Raw genomic sequence first — 12382 nt, forward strand, 5'->3', positions numbered from 1 at the left:
CAATGCAATTTCTGAATCCTTTTTTTTCTTTTGAAAACCCATTTTGGAGATTTGATCCAATCTGATAGCCGTAATCCAATCAGGTTACTTTTTAACCCCCCCTCCCTCCCCTACTGAGGATCAGAGCACAGAACCCTGAGATCAAAGCACAGAACCCTGATGTCAGAGCAAAATGTATCTCATTTATTTCTTGGAACACAAGGAAAAGAGCATAGAACCTTGAGATCAGAGCATAGAACCTTGAGATCAAAGCAGAGAACCCTGATGTCAGAGTGAAATGCATCTCATTCATTCTTCCTTAGAACACAAGGAAAAGAGGATAGAACCTTGAGATTAAAGGACAGAATCCTGAGATCAAAGCACAGAACCCTGATGTCAGAGCAAAATGTATGTCATTCTTTATTTCGGAGAACATGATTTTGCTTTGGTCGTGGGGCAGTTTCTCAGATGGAGAAACTGCCTGGCCAAGGGAAACTAATGCTAAAGGCGCTGCTTGGACCGCGCCATCTGTGCACCGTGAACCAGGGTGCTGGGTCTGGGAATGCCGCCCCTGTCTCTGTCTCTTCCAACTCATACTTACCTGGCAGGGGAGATACCATGATCATGAAGGTGGTTCGCCCAGGGCGAGGCTCAGCCATTGCACTGAGGCTGTTCTGACCGCTGCGAATTCCCCAAATGTGGGAATCTCGACTGCACAATTTCTGGTAGTGGGGGACTGCGTTCGCGCTCTCCCCTGATCATCGTGTCCAATAAATGCAAGTGATTCGTAGGCGGACCAGATGCTATTAAGCATGCTGTTCTCTGACTTTCTTAGAACACAAGGACCAGAGCACAGACTCATCCAAGTCAGAGCAAAAGGTATTTCTGTCTGAGAACAGGAGGACCAGAGCATAGAACCTTGAGGTCAATGCATAGAACCCAGAGGTCAATGCATAGAACCCAGAGGTCAATGATGTCAGATTAACCCAGAGGCCCTGATGTCAGATTAAAATGTATCTCTTTCTTCCTTGGAACACATGGACCAGAGCATAGAACCTTGAGATCAAATCATAGAACCCTGATTTCAGAGAAAAATGCATCTCTTTCTATCTGAGAACAGGAGGACCCGAGCATAGAATCATGACGTCAGAGTTTACAACTGTGTCTCTGAAATCTCTCTTGGTTTTTCACAAATGCACAAGGCTCAGCCAAATGGCAAAGCCTGACAAAAATTGGTTAAACTCATTGCTGTTCCTCTCCACGGAAGTCTTTAGTAAAAGGCGAAAGGCTTGTGCGTTATGAAGAGAAACCAAAGTAAGTGCCGTCCTGTGGTCAAGAGCAGCAGATAATGTAGTCGTCCCAGTCAAATATCTCACGGTAAGCCTCGGTTGACGTGCCCTGTTCCAAATAAGGGGCCACGCCCATTACCACATTTGAAAGAGGCCACACCCATATTTGAAAGGGGCAGTCCCACATTTTAAAGAGAGTCCACCGGACTGCCTTTTTTCCCTTCCAATAGTGGGGCATCAGTAAACAAGGCCTTTGTTTGACACTTGTGTGGCGCCTGGAGAGCCACAGGGACTGAGACTCGTACGGTTCACGGCAGAATTCAAGTAAACAGACGGTTCCAGCAGATTGGTGTTTATTTGTCAACAAGGCGTTTAAAGGGTGCACCGTTCCCAGCAGTACTGCAATACCGGGTCAATGCGTGGAGTGAATGGAGCAAGCCCCCTTTTCATCTCCCAAGTGCAAAAATGTGCTTAATAAGATATCCTCAGATAGAGGACATATCAGATATTAAACTGATAAGAACAGATACTACACTTGATCTTAGCCAAAAGGCCGAGAAGCGATACCCACCGACAGTTTCCTTCCTGAGCCAACCTCCTAGGACCTTCCTCCCTTGTCACGGTGGCGCCCTTTCCATTGGGCAGGGGCAGCTGCTTAGCACACCCGCCCCAGCCCTCCATGGTTTAGCACCTTTGTCTAGTTTTAGGTCAAGATGCATCTCATTATTAGGGTTAGGTTATCAACGACAAGATTGGATTACATAATCCAATGCAATTTCTGAATCCTTTTTTTTCTTTTGAAAACCCATTTTGGAGATTTGATCCAATCTGATAGCCGTAATCCAATCAGGTTACTTTTTAACCCCCCCCCCCTCCCCTACTGAGGATCAGAGCACAGAACCCTGAGATCAAAGCACAGAACCCTGATGTCAGAGCAAAATGTATCTCATTTATTTCTTGGAACACAAGGAAAAGAGCATAGAACCTTGAGATCAGAGCATAGAACCTTGAGATCAAAGCAGAGAACCCTGATGTCAGAGTGAAATGCATCTCATTCATTCTTCCTTAGAACACAAGGAAAAGAGGATAGAACCTTGAGATTAAAGGACAGAATCCTGAGATCAAAGCACAGAACCCTGATGTCAGAGCAAAATGTATGTCATTCTTTATTTCGGAGAACATGATTTTGCTTTGGTCGCGGGGCAGTTTCTCAGATGGAGAAACTGCTTGCCAAGGGAAGCTAATGCTAAAGGCGCTGCTTGGACCGCGCCATCTGTGCACCGTGAACCAGGGTGCTGGGTCTGGGAATGCCACCCCTGTCTCTGTCTCTTCCAACTCATACTTACCTGGCAGGGGAGATACCATGATCATGAAGGTGGTTCGCCCAGGGCGAGGCTCAGCCATTGCACTGAGGCTGTTCTGACCGCTGCGAATTCCCCAAATGTGGGAATCTCGACTGCACAATTTCTGGTAGTGGGGGACTGCGTTCGCGCTCTCCCCTGATCATCGTGTCCAATAAATGCAAGTGATTCGTAGGTGGACCAGATGCTATTAAGCATGCTGTTCTCTGACTTTCTTAGAACACAAAGACCAGAGCACAGACTCATCCAAGTCAGAGCAAAAGGTTTTTCTGTCTGAGAACAGGAGGACCAGAGCATAGAACCTTGAGGTCAATGCATAGAACCCAGAGGTCAATGATGTCAGATTAACCCAGAGGCCCTGATGTCAGATTAAAATGTATCTCTTTCTTCCTTGGAACACATGGACCAGAGCATAGAACCTTGAGATCAAATCATAGAACCCTGATTTCAGAGAAAAATGCATCTCTTTCTATCTGAGAACAGGAGGACCCGAGCATAGAATCATGACGTCAGAGTTTACAACTGTGTCTCTGAAATCTCTCTTGGTTTTTCACAAATGCACAAGGCTCAGCCAAATGGCAAAGCCTGACAAAAATTGGTTAAACTCATTGCTGTTCCTCTCCACGGAAGTCTTTAGTAAAAGGCGAAAGGCTTGTGCGTTATGAAGAGAAACCAAAGTAAGTGCCGTCCTGTGGTCAAGAGCAGCAGATAATGTAGTCGTCCCAGTCAAATATCTCACGGTAAGCCTCGGTTGACGTGCCCTGTTCCAAATAAGGGGCCACGCCCATTACCACATTTGAAAGAGGCCACACCCATATTTGAAAGGGGCAGTCCCACATTTTAAAGAGAGCAAAAGTGTCCACCGGACTGCCTTTTTTCCCTTCCAATAGTGGGGCATCAGTAAACAAGACCTTTGTTTGACACTTGTGTGGCGCCTGGAGAGCCACAGGGACTGAGACTCGTACGGTTCACGGCAGAATTCAAGTAAACAGACGGTTCCAGCAGATTGGTGTTTATTTGTCAACAAGGCGTTTAAAGGGTGCACCGTTCCCAGCAGTACTGCAATACCGGGTCAATGCGTGGAGTGAATGGAGCAAGCCCCCTTTTCATCTCCCAAGTGCAAAAATGTGCTTAATAAGATATCCTCAGATAGAGGACATATCAGATATTAAACTGATAAGAACAGATACTACACTTGATCTTAGCCAAAAGGCCGAGAAGCGATACCCACCGACAGTTTCCTTCCTGAGCCAACCTCCTAGGACCTTCCTCCCTTGTCACGGTGGCGCCCTTTCCATTGGGCAGGGGCAGCTGCTTAGCACACCCGCCCCAGCCCTCCATGGTTTAGCACCTTTGTCTAGTTTTAGGTCAAGATGCATCTCATTATTAGGGTTAGGTTATCAACGACAAGATTGGATTACATAATCCAATGCAATTTCTGAATCCTTTTTTTTCTTTTGAAAACCCATTTTGGAGATTTGATCCAATCTGATAGCCGTAATCCAATCAGGTTACTTTTTAACCCCCCCCCCTCCCCTACTGAGGATCAGAGCACAGAACCCTGAGATCAAAGCACAGAACCCTGATGTCAGAGCAAAATGTATCTCATTTATTTCTTGGAACACAAGGAAAAGAGCATAGAACCTTGAGATCAGAGCATAGAACCTTGAGATCAAAGCAGAGAACCCTGATGTCAGAGTGAAATGCATCTCATTCATTCTTCCTTAGAACACAAGGAAAAGAGGATAGAACCTTGAGATTAAAGGACAGAATCCTGAGATCAAAGCACAGAACCCTGATGTCAGAGCAAAATGTATGTCATTCTTTATTTCGGAGAACATGATTTTGCTTTGGTCGCGGGGCAGTTTCTCAGATGGAGAAACTGCTTGCCAAGGGAAGCTAATGCTAAAGGCGCTGCTTGGACCGCGCCATCTGTGCACCGTGAACCAGGGTGCTGGGTCTGGGAATGCCACCCCTGTCTCTGTCTCTTCCAACTCATACTTACCTGGCAGGGGAGATACCATGATCATGAAGGTGGTTCGCCCAGGGCGAGGCTCAGCCATTGCACTGAGGCTGTTCTGACCGCTGCGAATTCCCCAAATGTGGGAATCTCGACTGCACAATTTCTGGTAGTGGGGGACTGCGTTCGCGCTCTCCCCTGATCATCGTGTCCAATAAATGCAAGTGATTCGTAGGTGGACCAGATGCTATTAAGCATGCTGTTCTCTGACTTTCTTAGAACACAAAGACCAGAGCACAGACTCATCCAAGTCAGAGCAAAAGGTTTTTCTGTCTGAGAACAGGAGGACCAGAGCATAGAACCTTGAGGTCAATGCATAGAACCCAGAGGTCAATGCATAGAACCCAGAGGTCAATGATGTCAGATTAACCCAGAGGCCCTGATGTCAGATTAAAATGTATCTCTTTCTTCCTTGGAACACATGGACCAGAGCATAGAACCTTGAGATCAAATCATAGAACCCTGATTTCAGAGAAAAATGCATCTCTTTCTATCTGAGAACAGGAGGACCCGAGCATAGAATCATGACGTCAGAGTTTACAACTGTGTCTCTGAAATCTCTCTTGGTTTTTCACAAATGCACAAGGCTCAGCCAAATGGCAAAGCCTGACAAAAATTGGTTAAACTCATTGCTGTTCCTCTCCACGGAAGTCTTTAGTAAAAGGCGAAAGGCTTGTGCGTTATGAAGAGAAACCAAAGTAAGTGCCGTCCTGTGGTCAAGAGCAGCAGATAATGTAGTCGTCCCAGTCAAATATCTCACGGTAAGCCTCGGTTGACGTGCCCTGTTCCAAATAAGGGGCCACGCCCATTACCACATTTGAAAGAGGCCACACCCATATTTGAAAGGGGCAGTCCCACATTTTAAAGAGAGTCCACCGGACTGCCTTTTTTCCCTTCCAATAGTGGGGCATCAGTAAACAAGGCCTTTGTTTGACACTTGTGTGGCGCCTGGAGAGCCACAGGGACTGAGACTCGTACGGTTCACGGCAGAATTCAAGTAAACAGACGGTTCCAGCAGATTGGTGTTTATTTGTCAACAAGGCGTTTAAAGGGTGCACCGTTCCCAGCAGTACTGCAATACCGGGTCAATGCGTGGAGTGAATGGAGCAAGCCCCCTTTTCATCTCCCAAGTGCAAAAATGTGCTTAATAAGATATCCTCAGATAGAGGACATATCAGATATTAAACTGATAAGAACAGATACTACACTTGATCTTAGCCAAAAGGCCGAGAAGCGATACCCACCGACAGTTTCCTTCCTGAGCCAACCTCCTAGGACCTTCCTCCCTTGTCACGGTGGCGCCCTTTCCATTGGGCAGGGGCAGCTGCTTAGCACACCCGCCCCAGCCCTCCATGGTTTAGCACCTTTGTCTAGTTTTAGGTCAAGATGCATCTCATTATTAGGGTTAGGTTATCAACGACAAGATTGGATTACATAATCCAATGCAATTTCTGAATCCTTTTTTTTCTTTTGAAAACCCATTTTGGAGATTTGATCCAATCTGATAGCCGTAATCCAATCAGGTTACTTTTTAACCCCCCCCCCTCCCCTACTGAGGATCAGAGCACAGAACCCTGAGATCAAAGCACAGAACCCTGATGTCAGAGCAAAATGTATCTCATTTATTTCTTGGAACACAAGGAAAAGAGCATAGAACCTTGAGATCAGAGCATAGAACCTTGAGATCAAAGCAGAGAACCCTGATGTCAGAGTGAAATGCATCTCATTCATTCTTCCTTAGAACACAAGGAAAAGAGGATAGAACCTTGAGATTAAAGGACAGAATCCTGAGATCAAAGCACAGAACCCTGATGTCAGAGCAAAATGTATGTCATTCTTTATTTCGGAGAACATGATTTTGCTTTGGTCGTGGGGCAGTTTCTCAGATGGAGAAACTGCCTGGCCAAGGGAAGCTAATGCTAAAGGCGCTGCTTGAACACAACGACCAGAGCATGGAACCTTGAGATCAAAGCACATAATCGTCTCTCTTTTTTCGTTTTTGGTTTGAAACGAAAAACGAAGAAACGGTGTTTTTTCCGTATTTTCGAATGAACGATAAAACAAACGAACAAAACGTACACAGACCGTCCGTGTACGTTTTGTTCGTTTTTTTTATTGAGGTGATTGAAATGCTGAGGGAATTAGTAATTTGTGTAATTAGTGTTTTTATGGGGATGGGGGAGGTGCTTCTTGTTTATTTGTTAATATTTAATAAATGTTTTTGAAAACGGAAAACCACTTCCGTTTTCTTGTTTTTGGCATCTGATACCAAAAACGAAAAAAGAGAGACGGTTATTTTCATGTCAAAATAAAATCCAGTAATAGATATTATTATATCCGGTCTTTTAATTCTCATTTACAGTCTTATATGATGCAAACACATCGCAGAGTAACGTTTGAAGAAGATTAATTAATAAATATGAATTAATAAACCTGGTTAAGTTAGCAACAGTAGAGCCTACAGGCAGTTTAATATGCATGTATATACATACACAGCAAGAATCAACTGTTCAATTAATCGCTGCATTTTTTAATGCAACACAGTTCGTAATATAGTTTAATCAAATAATGTGTGTGTGTGTAGAGTTGATCATATTTATGTTTCCATCATACTGTACTGTTTCTTGAGTGAACACAGAGCAGAGCCTGTATGAGACCAGAGTAAAGGTCTACCTTTCTACCAGTTAATTTGTGTTTTTTTCTGTGCCTGAATTTATTGGGAACTTCCGATTTGGAGCGGGGGCCCGTGGAGCGAGGATTATATTATATGCGTATAGTAAAAATAACTGACAAAGATTTTGTCATCTCTGTATTTGCAGCTGACCCCAAGCAGTGTATTTTTAATTGACGGGACAGGTGTGGTCCTGGTGCCCAACTCAACGGGGTACTTCGTGGACCTTTCTGTTGGCGGCAGATATGAGGTGTCTGGAGACCAAACCCCAGCTTCAACCGCTGCAGCAAGCCAGCAGCCGATAGCTCCAAACCTCTTCCGATTTGGAGCGAGGCCTGTGGCGGCAGCTGGCCGTGCAGGACCACAGCCATCTGCCAACGTGGGAAGACGTTTTTCCAGGTTTGTTTAGACCTAAACCAAATATAGAGCTGAGCATTGATAATTACAATGCACTCAGGGCAATCTTCTAGGAATCTTCTTGAAAACATAAAACCATTGTATGTTAACAGACTGAATAAGAAAAACAAATTGCTTAATGTCTCTTTACATTGGTTCTCTCTGTCTCAACAGGAACATATATGTTGGGGCTTTGGATGGCGGTACCCTTCGCGCCGATGGGGGTACCCTATACATCAATTTTTTAGAAAATGAGGCTGTGGCAGTGGGTTGGGGTTGCGCTCAGCTGCAGATGGGGCGGAGCGAGGGAGTGGTTCAGGGAACAGGTGCTAGGTATGAGGGGTAATAAGCCTCAGCTGTGCCTAATCTGTGTCTTGTCTCTCCCCATTATAAGCAGTCGTAGCGGCTGTGGGAGAAGAGAGCGGGACGCAGCGTCGACACGCCGCGAACATTGAGAGCTCTAGGAGCCAACATCGAGTGCCCTCAGAGTGAGGGCGCCCCAAAATAAAGGACCTTATAAATCGATCTGGTACCGTGTCGCCCTCCTTTTGTGCCTGTCTGACTCTTTACGTGACGCAGACGCATTACAGAGGCTAATATTCAAACTATTACACAAAAAGTGAAACATGACCTCGGCACAGAAGAGGACATCATTTTGTGTGACGGCAGGGAAACCGCCTTCTGGAAGCACCGGGGACCACTGGTATGTTAATGTAAAAACCGAACTCCTACTTAAGTGTATCTTGTATGTCAACTATTGTTCGATTCTTGTCTAATTAGCTAATTCCTTGGATTTTTTTGACTTTTCATTCTATAACATTATGTATGATGACATAATGCTGATGTATAATCTAATCATTTACATAGTAATACATTTAAAATTGAAATTTTGACTCCTTTCCTTTAGGTCTGGGTTTTTGGAGGCAGAATGCCCGGACAGAGTAACAAGCACAGTGTTTAGAGCTATTTCTGAACACAAGACTCAGTTATTGTGCCACAATGGGCTCTGAAGAGTGAAATGTAAATTTACAGAGCATAGAGCCTTCAAATGTAGACTGAGCTATTTTTAAGTCACCATGTCCTTTTGAACAGCACCTGACTAAGAGCCAACACGAGCACCTTGACAAAGACCGCTACATTCATATTGCTAACGTTATAGCAAGACTAGTGTTTCATAAAAACATAAGTCATGAATCACTCTGACGTAATGATGACCCATGCTGAATACACATTAATGGGATGAATTATGAAAAATATATTTTTGTGAAGCGGGGATGAGTAGGATAAATTAAAATGCTTTCTTTTTGTTTTTAAGTGATTATTAAGTCATTATTAAAAAATGTAAAATGATGTTACTTAGTATGTGAACTGTAGTTATGAACAGTCAATATACAGCTTTATAACTTGAACTTTTGTATTTTCTAAATTCTGTTTTTATATATCTATCTCCCTCGTCCCCTCATCCCCCCGCTCCCCAGTCGCATAGACGATGCAACAGTAGAAGAGGTGGAGGAGCTGCTTCTGGCAGGAGACCATCAAGGAGCTCGGGCAGCACGCTCGAGCCAACAAAGTGAACACGGTGGCCCTGACTGACCACCAGGTGACCACCGTGAGGGACACTTTCCAGTGCCTCATATGTCGAGGTTAGTGACTTATTTCTGTATAAAGAAGCCATATTCTGCAGCATTAAATTAAAGTCATTGCTTTATCTTCTTCAAACTGCCCAGTTCCATTAGTGGGTTCATTATTACAAACAAACACCGCAATGCAAGCTTTGTTCAGATTTTTTTTAAATTTGAGATTCTTGTGCAGATACCATAGTTTCAGAAGATAACATGTATGTCCGGCTTTATTACAATCAATGTGTATTAAAGACATTTAGATGGTTTCTGTGGGATGCTGCAGCCATAACATGACTTTGAATGTTTTATTCAATACAAGTGTGATGTGGCTTCAATGAGGCTGCAACCAGCAGACACAATATGTATTAATATATTCAAATGGAACTAAGTCAGATAATATTGCTATCATGCAAACAAGAATACGAATAGGGGGAAATAATTGTCAAAATAACATCTTTGCGTTTTTGAAAACGGAGAACCCAATATTTCAGCATATTCCCAGTTAAAACGGTAGATGGGAAAACTGTTTCACATCGTAGCATTAACAGATGTAGACCTCTTTTTATGAAAAAGTGCTTTCGACTTTCATTTAAATGAATTATTTAAAATTGTTGCAGATGTGATGGACAACCCGGTGGTGGCACAATGCTGCCGAAGCCTCATTGGGTGCCGGGGATGCGTGGACGAGTGGATCGCCACAAACAACAGGTGTCCAAAGTGCCGTGACGAGGAGGTTGAAATCAAAAGCTTTACAATTACAGGGATGAGGGAGGCTTTGTTTATATGTTCAATAGCTTCTTGTTTATATGTTCAATAGCTTCTTGTTTATATGTTCAATAGCTTCTTGTTTATATGTTCAATAGCTTCTTGTTTATATGTTCAATAGTTTCTTGTTTATATGTTCAATAGTTTCTTGTTTATATGTTCAATAGTTTCTTGTTTATATGTTCATAGTAAATAAATGTTTTATTTGACCATAACTTGCCCTACATTCACTTGAGTCATTTGTGTATTCTTGTGACTGACGAACACTTTGGTTGTTGTAACACACAAAGCTCCGAGTGGTTGGTGGACTGATTCTAAAAAAAGATTATGCAAATCTGCTTTGTCACGTGAAACTGCTCAACTGCAGTTTAATTCATGAATGTAATGTTCAAAACAAGATCAATCACATCAAGTATGGTTCATATTTGTGGTTACTCTTATACACATGTGTTTGCAGTGCATGTCTTACACCACCAAACTTAGCGTTTCCTTTACTATTTAATTGACTTGAAAGCTAAATAATTACCACATCACACTCCACTGAAGCGCGAGGTCTGTTGCCCCCAACTGCTCTGGAGAAATCTTACATGTTAGGGGGAAAAGAAGAGCAAAGGATATTATGGTTAACTCTTTCGAGACCCCGATAGTGTTCTGGAACTATTTGGAACTATTAAATGCAGTACTCCCTTAAAAGCTCAGAAACCTTCAGAATTAGTGGTGGCATTGCAATTACATTCCTGTATTTGACTTGTGTTGCTGTATCTCGATTCTTCTGATTCTTCCGTCCAGTGTTTTTGGATGGGGAATTCATTTTTATGAGACAGTGCCGTGCTGGTTGGTCCAACATGCAAAAGAGGTAATCTGTTGCATTGGTTCCCAACCCAAGTCCAGCCTGACGGTCTGCATCCCTACAGCTGTCCATTTCAACTGTCCTGTGTGTTTGTGGGGACATGAAAGTGGCCTTAATTAGGGGGTTTAGGTGAGCCAGCAAGTGGCAGAACTCTCTGCCAAGTGGCAGAAAGTGGTTTTCCCGTTTTTGGTTTGAAACGGAAAATGAAGAAACCGTGTTTTTTCCGTATTTCCGTATTTTCGAATGAACGATAAAACCAACGAACAAAACGTACACGGACCCTGGGCCCTTTACCTGTTGCCCCTAACGAGCGCCAGGTGTCCCCACTCTGCTGACGACCCTGTCGGCCACGCCCACCTGCAGGTGACCGACAGGGTCGTCACACTCGCTATGAGCGAAACTGTTGATACCAATTATTACTGGTTTGATTATTTAGGAGTTTTTGAATTATGTTGATTTAAATGTCGAGGACTGTTCAGTAAAAAAACAACAACCATGAAACCTTTTAACTCTGAATGAGTAAAAAAGAAAAACATGATTTTATGATCAGTCGTCCTCTTTTAGACTCATGTCTGACTGTTGCTATAATACAGACTTATAGTTTATTGTAGTATCATAATTAATATGTTTTGTATATGTTTTTTAAACTTTTGCACTTTATTATTTCACTTTATGTTGCACAGCAGAGGAACGTACTTTTAATCTTCTGTATGTTTACACAAATGGAAATTGACATTAAAGCTGACTTTTTTACTTTGATATGCAAGATGTCAATTATTTGTCAGTGACACACAAACACACACACACACACACTCTCTTAATGTTGTCTTTTAAGATTGTTCAGCAGCTCCCAAAGTGGCTTTAAAAAGTCCGTGAATGTAACTTTGAAATCTCCTTCAGTGTAACACCGCCCCATGTAGCTATGTAGTATTATGTGTATCTGCTCGGTACAGTAGTACTATGGGCTGGGCCCGAGGTAGTTTTAAAAGTGATGTTGCCATTACCTGTTCTTATAAATTATTATAATGATTCTTACAACTGTTGCTCTCTTATTCTGGAAATTGAAAAACTAGCGGTGCCTCCAATAAAATGAAGTAAAATAAAAGGTCTACGCCTCTTATTAAGTACTTTTATCTTGTGTTTTTATTGTATTTTAGCCAATTTTGAAAGAGATCTTACTAAAAACATCACTTTGCCTTTCTGTGGTGAACTTTCTGTGGTGAACTCCAAAGATACTTTAACTTCCTTCAAAACACAGTTTGCTATTAAAACAACAACACAATGACATGCAGATCCCTTATGAAATACATGTCAATGGAGATACGACACAATATCAAAACCAAAATAATGATGAATTCCTTTTTGTAACTTCATGTCTTTGCTGCAAGTTTCAGGACAACCCAAAAAAAACAAAGATGGACGTATTCCT

At 42.8% G+C, this 12382-nt stretch overlaps 9 non-coding genes across 9 annotated transcripts; 3 read left to right on the forward strand and 6 right to left on the reverse strand.

Moving 5' to 3' along the window:
• Window positions 1-572: 572 nt before the first annotated feature.
• Window positions 573-736, forward strand: LOC137801621 (U1 spliceosomal RNA). The gene has a single exon (XR_011079885.1). It is a non-coding gene; the product is annotated as a U1 spliceosomal RNA (small nuclear RNA).
• A 446-nt stretch (window positions 737-1182) lies between these two features.
• On the reverse strand, window positions 1183-1297 carry LOC137801580 (U5 spliceosomal RNA). The gene has a single exon (XR_011079847.1). It is a non-coding gene; the product is annotated as a U5 spliceosomal RNA (small nuclear RNA).
• A 345-nt stretch (window positions 1298-1642) lies between these two features.
• On the reverse strand, window positions 1643-1833 carry LOC137801522 (U2 spliceosomal RNA). The gene has a single exon (XR_011079793.1). It is a non-coding gene; the product is annotated as a U2 spliceosomal RNA (small nuclear RNA).
• A 773-nt stretch (window positions 1834-2606) lies between these two features.
• Window positions 2607-2770, forward strand: LOC137801622 (U1 spliceosomal RNA). The gene has a single exon (XR_011079886.1). It is a non-coding gene; the product is annotated as a U1 spliceosomal RNA (small nuclear RNA).
• A 425-nt stretch (window positions 2771-3195) lies between these two features.
• On the reverse strand, window positions 3196-3310 carry LOC137801581 (U5 spliceosomal RNA). Its single transcript, XR_011079848.1, has one exon. It is a non-coding gene; the product is annotated as a U5 spliceosomal RNA (small nuclear RNA).
• A 353-nt stretch (window positions 3311-3663) lies between these two features.
• LOC137801523 (U2 spliceosomal RNA) lies at window positions 3664-3854 on the reverse strand. Its single transcript, XR_011079794.1, has one exon. It is a non-coding gene; the product is annotated as a U2 spliceosomal RNA (small nuclear RNA).
• A 772-nt stretch (window positions 3855-4626) lies between these two features.
• Window positions 4627-4790, forward strand: LOC137801623 (U1 spliceosomal RNA). Its single transcript, XR_011079887.1, has one exon. It is a non-coding gene; the product is annotated as a U1 spliceosomal RNA (small nuclear RNA).
• A 446-nt stretch (window positions 4791-5236) lies between these two features.
• LOC137801582 (U5 spliceosomal RNA) lies at window positions 5237-5351 on the reverse strand. Its single transcript, XR_011079849.1, has one exon. It is a non-coding gene; the product is annotated as a U5 spliceosomal RNA (small nuclear RNA).
• A 345-nt stretch (window positions 5352-5696) lies between these two features.
• Window positions 5697-5887, reverse strand: LOC137801525 (U2 spliceosomal RNA). Its single transcript, XR_011079796.1, has one exon. It is a non-coding gene; the product is annotated as a U2 spliceosomal RNA (small nuclear RNA).
• Window positions 5888-12382: the final 6495 nt, after the last annotated feature.

This window comes from Clinocottus analis, unplaced genomic scaffold, assembly GCF_023055335.1.
Source record: "Clinocottus analis isolate CAN_PGR_092001 unplaced genomic scaffold, fCliAna1.0.p SCAF_41, whole genome shotgun sequence".
Classification (NCBI taxonomy): Eukaryota; Metazoa; Chordata; class Actinopteri; order Perciformes; family Cottidae; genus Clinocottus; species Clinocottus analis.